This window comes from Rhinolophus ferrumequinum, chromosome X, assembly GCF_004115265.2.
Source record: "Rhinolophus ferrumequinum isolate MPI-CBG mRhiFer1 chromosome X, mRhiFer1_v1.p, whole genome shotgun sequence".
Lineage (NCBI taxonomy): Eukaryota > Metazoa > Chordata > Mammalia > Chiroptera > Rhinolophidae > Rhinolophus > Rhinolophus ferrumequinum.
The window spans coordinates 61,266,021-61,274,701 of record NC_046284.1 but is presented as its reverse complement, the minus strand read 5'-3'; the positions used below and the strand labels follow the sequence as shown (position 1 = coordinate 61,274,701).

The 8,681-nt window shown below is 36.4% G+C and overlaps 1 pseudogene; it reads left to right on the top strand.

Annotated features, from left to right (window-relative positions):
* The first annotated feature begins 2,365 nt into the window (after window positions 1-2,365).
* Window positions 2,366-3,645, top strand: LOC117022992 (elongation factor 1-alpha 1-like; annotated as a pseudogene).
* The last annotated feature ends 5,036 nt before the right edge of the window (window positions 3,646-8,681 follow it).

Below are 8,681 nucleotides of genomic sequence, written 5' to 3'. Positions count from 1 at the left end.
TATTCCCCAAATTATTATTTTTGATGTGATTGTAAATGAAATTGTTTTTTTTTTTTTTAATTTCCTCTTTGATGCTAGAAATGGGGTTTTCATACAAGCCCCCTTTTTAGGCTGAGGAATTTCCCTCCTATAACTAGTTTTTATTCATTTTATTTATTTATTTATTTATTTATTTATTTGTTTAAATTTTATTATAGAGGGGCATTGAATTTTTACCCCATGATTTTTCTGCATCTATTGAGATGTTTATGTAGTTTTTACATGACATCTATAGTACCCCATCTGACAAGGGGACATATTCTTTGCAAATGCATGTGGAATATTCTCCAGGACAGACCACATGTTAGACCATAAAACATGTCTCAATAAATTTAATTAGTTTTCAACAAAATATTATGAGACATAAACCATGCTTAAAATAGGAATAAGATCTATACGAGCAATGCCTCATCAAACAGAGGACATCTATAAATAATTAGAAATTAAAACAAAGAACCAAATGAAAATTCTGGAGCTAAAATTGTATAATTACTGAAATGAAAAATTCACTAGAGATTCTCAACAATTGATTTTACCTGTCAGAAAAAAAAATAAAAAAACTCGAAGATAAATCAATAGGATTGCACAACTTGAAAAACAAAGAGAATGAGGAAAATTTAACACCATCAGAGAAATGTGAGACATCCTTAAACACACCGACATACACATAAGAGTATAAGGAGAATGGAATAAAGAAACAGAGAAATACCTTTGACAAAATAATGCCTGTAGACTTCCCTAATTTGGTGAATAATGTTAATTCTATATATTCAAGAAACTCAACAGACTCCACAAAGAGATTCACACCCAGATGCATTATAATAAAAATACTGAAAGAGATAATCTTGAAAGTAGCAAGAGAAAAACAGCTCACCACATACAAGAAGCTCTAGTAAAACTAGGAGTCAATTTCTCATTAAAACCAGGGAGGCTAAAAGGCAGTGGAATGACCTATTCAAAGTGCTAAGACCAAACAAATAAACAAACAAACAAAAACCTGTCAACCAAGAATCATATATAGCAAATAATATCTTTCAAAATGAACACAAATGAATGACATTCCAAAATAAAGACTGAGATGTCATTGCTAGTAGACATATCCTATAAGAAATGCCTAAAGAAGTTCTTCAGACTGACAGAAAGTGACCACAGATTGATGTTTGAATCTACAGAAACAAAGAACACAAGTAAAGGTTAGTATGTAATTTTAAAAGGCTATATAAATGCTTTATTCTTCTTCCTGTTCTTAACTGACATAAGAATTACTCAAATTGTATTGTTGGGTCTCTGACATAGAGAAAGATAATATATTTGACAATATCAGCACAAAGGAAGTGAATGAGAGCAATGTTGTATTGAAGTAATGAAATGACAGCACATGGTAATTCAAATCCAAAAGAAAAATGGAGAATCATGAAGGATAAATGATAAGGTAAATATAGCAAACTCTATAAATATTCACTTGTTCTTTCTTTTCTAAGATTCTTTAATAGATATAAAAATTATAGAAAAAGTTATTGTGGAGATCATTTAGCAATACATACAAATATTAAATAATTACACCATATACCTGAGGCTAATATAATTTTATATGTCAATTATATCTCAATCAAAAAAATGAATTGACTGAAAACACACTTACTTATAATAATGTATTGTAGGCTTGTAACATATTCAGATATATTATGTACAACAATGATAGCATAAAATGAGTAGAAATTATAGAGTTATTTATAAGTAATGATTCCATATCTCACTGTATTTATGTAGTATAGAGCTGAAATGGATTCTGGTAATTTAAGATGTATATTGTAAGCCCTAGAAGAGCTATTAAGGAAATAAGTAAAAATATAGTGGAAAAATCATTAAAGCAAAATGTTCCACTAGAAAATATTCATTTAGTGCAAAATAAACCAGTAATGGCGGTATAGAGGAACAAAAAATATATGAGAGACATATGAAACAAAAAGTAAAATGGCAGACATAAATCTAACTATACCTAATAACTTTAAATATGAATGGATTAAAAAATCCAAAAGGTAAAGAGTGGTAGACTGTATTTTTAAAAATTATCCAACTATATACTGTCTACAAGAGAGACGTTTGAGATTCAAAGTAACAAATAAGCTGAAAGGAAAAGGTTGCAAGAAAGCTTTTTCGCAAAATGGGTTTGCCACCAGAATACAGGTGTCGTGAAAAAAACCTCTAAATCTAATCCAAAATAGTAAAGGAAAAGACAAACATCAACGTCGTTGTCATGAGACACATAGATTCCGGCAGGTCTAACACTACTGGTCATCTGATCTACAAATGTGGTGGGATCGACAAAAGAACCATTGAAACATTTGAAAAGGAGGCTGCTGAGATGGGAGAGGGCTCCTTCAAGTATGCCTGGGTCTTGGATAAACTGAAAGCTGAACGTGAGTTTGGGATCACCACTGATATCTCCCTGTGGAAATTCGAGACCAGCAAGTGTTATGTGACCATCACTAATGGCCCAGGAAACAGAGATTTATCAAAAACACGATTACAGGCACACCTCAGGCTGACTGGGCAGTCCTGCTTGTTGCTGCTGGGGTTGGTGAATGTGAAGCAGGTGTTTCCAAGAATGGGCAGAGCCGTGAGCTTGCTCTTCTGGCTTACACACTGGGTGTGAAACAACTAACTGTTGGTGTTAACAAAATGGATTCCACTGAGCCAACTTACATCCAGAAGAGATACGAGGAAATCATTCAGGAAGTCAGCACCTACATTAAGAAAATTGGCTATAGCCCTGACACAGTAGCATTTGTGCCAATTTCTGATTGGAATGGTGACAACATGCTGGAGCCAAGTGCTAACATGCCTGGGTTCAAGGGATGGAAAATCACCTGTAAAAATGGCAATGCCAGTGGAACTATGCCGCTTGAAGCTCTGGATTGCATCCTGCCACCAACTCATCCAACTGACAAATATTTGTGCCTGCCCCTCCAAGATATCTACAAAATTTGTGGTATCAGTACTATCTCTGTGGGCCGAGTGGAGACTGCTGTTCTCAAGCCTGCATGGTGGTCACCTTTGCTCTTCAGTATTACAACTGAAGTAAAGTCTGTTGAAATGCACCATGAAGCTTTGAGTGAAGCTCTTCCTGGAAACAATGTGGCTTCAATGTCAAGAATATGTCTGTCAAAGTTGTTCGTCATGGCAGTGTGGCTGGTGACAGCAAAAATGACCCACCAATGGAGGCAGCTGGCTTCATGGCTCAGGTGATTATCCTGAACCATCCAGGCAAAATCAGTGCCAGATATGCACCTGTGCTCGGTTGTCACACAGCTCACATTGCTTGCAAATTTGCTGAGCTGAAGGAGAAGATTGATCATCATTCTGGGAAACAGCTGGAAGACGGCCCGAAGTTTTTGAAATCAGGTGATGCTGCCATCATTGACATGGTTCTTGGCAAGCCCATGTGTGTTGAGAGCTTCTCTGACTACCCTCCTCTGGGCCATTTTTGCTGTTCGTGTCATGAGACAGACAATTGCTGTGGGTTTCATCAAAGCAGTGGACAAGAAAGCAGCTGGATTTGGCAAGGTCACTAAGTCTGCCCAGAAATTTTAGAAGGCTAAATGAATACTATTCCCAATAGCTGCCACCCCAGTCTTAAACAGGAGTGGAAGAACGGTCTCAGAACTAATTGGCCATTTAAGTTTAATAGTAAAAAATGGGTTAATTATTACAGCGCATTGTAAAACCTTCAGAAGGAAAGGAGAAAGTTTTGTGGACCATTGTTTCATTTGTGTGGCAGTTTTGAAGTCACTACTTTTTGAAATCAGTACTTTTTAATGGAAACAACTTGACCAAAAATCTGTCACAAAATTTTGAGACCCTTTGAAACAAAGTCTCATGAAAAACCTTTGTGTTCTTTCAGTCAACACTGTAACTTCCTATGGTACTAGTTAGGTAAGAGAGTTTTAAGTCTCTTTGGGTAAATCTCTATGGGTAACTCTTCAGAGTTATCTATAACATATTTCTGGTATTACATCTGCTGAAACTTTAGAATTTGATAATTTTCAGTTAATGTTTTTTGTTTTTCTTTCTGGATTGGAACTTGGTTTTTTTCACTTTATCTTAAGGGGAGGAATCATCTATTTACAATAGTAAAAAGCTATGGGAGTGGGTCTGTTGGTGGAACACTTCACAGGTTAGGACAGATAAGCAAAAAGTAACTTTGTTGATGTGTAAGCAAGTTTACAAAGGCCAAATTCTGTAATATCAAAGTCCACATGTTGCATATAAAATTTTGTATAGTTACATCAATATTGAGTAAATTTGTTGGTATGTCAAATTTTAGTTTTCTAGTTACTGAAAAGTGAATTCTCACATTTACAAATACTGAATTAATTCAAAGAACCTAAAATGAAGCTTAAATATTATTGAGCACTGTCTTGCTACAATTAATTGTATTCAGATTCTAGGAAAAATAAATGATACTGGAAGTTGAAAAAAAAGAGAAAACGGTGAAAATATATATTATATAAACAGCAACCTTAAGAAAATTTGGGTGGCTATAAGGCAAACTAGAGTTTATAAGCAAAAATTTATTAGAAATAAAGAGGAACATTTTATAATGATAAAAGGTCAATTCTTCTGGATGATAAAAAAAAATTATAAATATATATTCACCCAACAACAGAACCTCAAATTCTGTGAAGCAAAAGCTGACAGACTTGAAAGGAGAAATAGACACTTCAACAGTAATTTTTAAGGATTCAATACCTAAATTTTAATAATGGACAAAGTAAGCATAATATATACAAGGAAATAGAATACTTGAACAACACTATAGAGCATTCCACTCAACAACAATAGAACACAAAGTTTTCTGAAATACACGTGGAACATTCTCCCAGATATATAATATACTGGGCCATAGAACAAGCCTCCGTACATTTAAAATAATTAAAGTGATACAAAGTATATTCTTCTATCACAAGAGTGAAATGACAATTAATAACAGAAAAAAAATAAGGAATCTTACAAATATATAAAAATTGAAAAACACACTCAGTTATGGAATGGAACACAATTATGATATGGAACACACAGCTGAGAACTGCAAAGATCTCTGGGCACATAAGCACTCCATCCATACTCCTGTGCTAAAAGACTTGACCTACACTAGCACTGCTTCCAGCACCTTAAGGCTGGGTTCCTGGGATGACCTAGACACCTTTTGAATTCTATCTGCAAAACCCCAGAGCTATCAACAATTTTACTGTTTGTTCTAGCCAACAACTGCCATAGGACTCTGACCTCTGTTTCTTAAAGCATTTACTATAAAGGGTTTACGATTATAAATCATTCATTTGTCTCTTTGAGGTGTATATGTATTTGCTGCAATTCAGGAGTGTCTTTCTCAAGGAACAGAAAGCCATTCCTTTGAAATGTAATCATTAGGAAGAAAAGGGTATCTGTCTCCCAGTCTTTGTGGGAGGATAGAATACTAAGTTCCATGTTTGCTAGGTAGCAGACATAGCTGGCCTAATTGCATTTACACTGAACAACCCTTTGTAATTTTTTACTTCTCAGATCCCATTTGAATCTCCACTCAAACCACCTCTCTGCTCTTTCATTTCCACTTTAAAACACCCAGTCACTTCTGCACAAATTGGAATGGAGATCAGCTCTTTCCCCTACTATCAGTAGTTACTGAATAAAATCTGTTTTCCCAGGCTTAACTAATGACAGAGTTTGTTTCTCTTCAACATGACCAACACTACCAATTAACTTGAGCTAAATGATATTTATAGAGCATTCCATCAGACAAGAAATTACATATTATTTTCAAGTTCCTATGATACATTTACTAAAATATATCATAACCTAGGCAATAATGCAAGTCCCAGTAAGTCCAAATGAATTTAAATCATCAAATGTATGTTCTCTATTCTCTATAGTCAATAATGTTGCAACAACTAAGTATAGTGCCAAGTGGGTACTAGACTAATTGGAAGTATCACTCTTAAATTATGTAAATATCTAACCACTATGCTGTACATCTGAAATTAATATAAACTAATATCGAATGTCAACTGTAACTGAAAATAAATAATATAAATAAAGTTCTCTAACCAAAAAGGAATGCAATTAATAATCATTCTCCAAAAAAATCTGCAAAATCCCCCAATACTTGAAAATTTATGAAACACATTTATTTCTAAGTAACACATGGGTCAAAGAAGAACTTCCAAGGAAATAGGAAAATCATTTCAACTAGATTGAAATGAAAAAAAAACATATCAGAATTGTGAGGTACAGCTAAAGAAGTGCTTAGAAGTATACTTAAGTTAGAATATAAAATGCTTATGAAGAAATGTCCCAAATGAGTGATCTCAGTTTCCACTGTAAGAAACTAGAAAACAAAGATCGAACTAAACTTAAAGAAGGAAGAAAATAATAAAGATGAGAAATCACTGAAATTGAAGACAAAAAAAAGTAGAGTAAATCAAGGACATGTAATAGTAGTTCTTGGAAAAGGTAAATAAACTTGACAAACCTACCACTAGACTAATCAAGAAAAAGAGAGGGAAGACACAAATTATCAATATCAGTATGAAACAGGGACATCACTACATATCTTATAGCTAATAGGAGGATAATAAGGGAATACTAGGGAGAAATTTCCCCTAATATACATTCCTTAAAGAAGACAAACTCTCAGAATGAAGACAGAAGAAACAGATAACTTGAATAGCACTATATGTATTAAATAAATTGAATTTGTAATTAAAAACATTTTTCGTAATGAAAACTCCAGGCCCAGATGTGTTCACTGTAAATTCTGATAAGTATTTAAAGAGAAAATAAATACAATCCTACACACAAACCTTTAGGAAATAAAGAAGAGAGAACACTTCCCAAATTATTTTTTGATTTCAGAATCACCCAGAAAGAAAAACCAGATAAAGTCACTACATTTGAAACACAGTTGCAGGCCAATAACCTTCATGAATATAGACACAAAAATCCATAACTGAATATGAAAATATTCAATCCAAAATACATAAAATAATAATACAACATAAATCAGTGAGGTTTATCCCAGGAATACAAGGTTAGTTTAGCATTTAAAAAAAAAAAATTAGTCACGGGGACTATGAAGGCAGAGATTGGAGTTACACAGCTGCAAGCCTAGGAAGGCCAAAGATCACAAGCAAACCACCAGAAACTAGGAAGAGGGAAATAAGAATTACCCTATAGGTTTCAGGGGGAGCATGGCCCTGCTAACATCTTGATTTTGTACTTCTAGTTTCCAGTACTGTAAGATAACAAATTTGTTTGTGACGCTTCATTGTGCCAACCCTAGCTTCCATTTAATTAGAAGAGTAAGAAAAAAATCACATGAATCTCAATGTTATAATCATGATTGCTACAATCCATTACCCAATCAAAACAGGATTTTGGCCTTGCTTTGGAATTGTCATTATCAACAAATGCTCCAGATCATCAGAAATCCAGGATGGCGGAATAGATAAACACTGTACTTGCCACAACCCATGAACACATCAAAATTGCAACCAAATATTTGAACAATCAACCTGGAGAACTATTTGAAGTCCAGCTGAACAGAAGTTTTATACTTAAAAATATAAAGAAGCCATGTCAAGACTGGTAGGATGGCTGGAGACATGAAATGGGCCGGCACCATACCTCCAAGTGGTGGCTGAAAATCCGGAAGGATATGTCGGCCATGGAGGTTCTCCCCAGAGGAGTGGGAGCCCAGCCCCACACCAAGCTGCCCAGCCTGAAGTACTGGTGATGGGAAGAGGAGCTCTTACAACATCTGGCTGTGAAAAACAGTGGGGATTCTTACCATCCAGGTGGGACAGAAGGCTGCGGGACCCAAACATCCTCTTAAAGGGCCCGTGCACGGACTCACTTGCTCAAAGGCACACACCCTGGGCTCAAGCAGAGGGACACTGACTCAGAGAGTGGTGAAAATATATGGAGAAAGAATGAATTGTGCAGCTTCAGGGCGAAGACTGGAGGATAGTTGTCATTTTCCCTGTGTGGGGACCACTCCCATGTAGCCAACCGGCTGGCACCAATGTTCCTGTGTTGACCCCCGCGCCCCCCCCACACACACACCAATGGCAAAATCTGAACCTAAATTGGACTGGTGAGCTCGGCTTGCTCCACCCTAGTGACTCACTGAGACCCTGCCACAGCAAACTCCATACTGCATGAGGCTTCATCAGTGGCTGAACCTCAAGGGAGCCAGCAGTTGGCAGCAGGCCTCAGAGTGTTCTAGCTTTTTGCAGAGCTACCCCATACCCGGTACTGTTAGCAGCCATCCTTGATTCGCAGTGTGGCCTCTCCCATACCCCTCCAGGACCAGCACAGGCAGCGAACAACCATGGATTGCTTTATAGCTACTACCAGGTAGTCCCAGTCTGGCCATAAGCAGTGGCTGAACTTCACCTGCACCAGAGTTTCTCACGAGAGACTCCAGAACCAACAAACATGGAGGTCAGCTTCACACCACAGCAGAACACCACCCAATTAGCCCCACAAGCAGCACACCAAAAGGGCACTCTCCAACAAGCCCCAGAGCCCATTGGGGCGAGTCCTACATCATTGGGTAAGCCCTCTGCACAGTAGCCTGT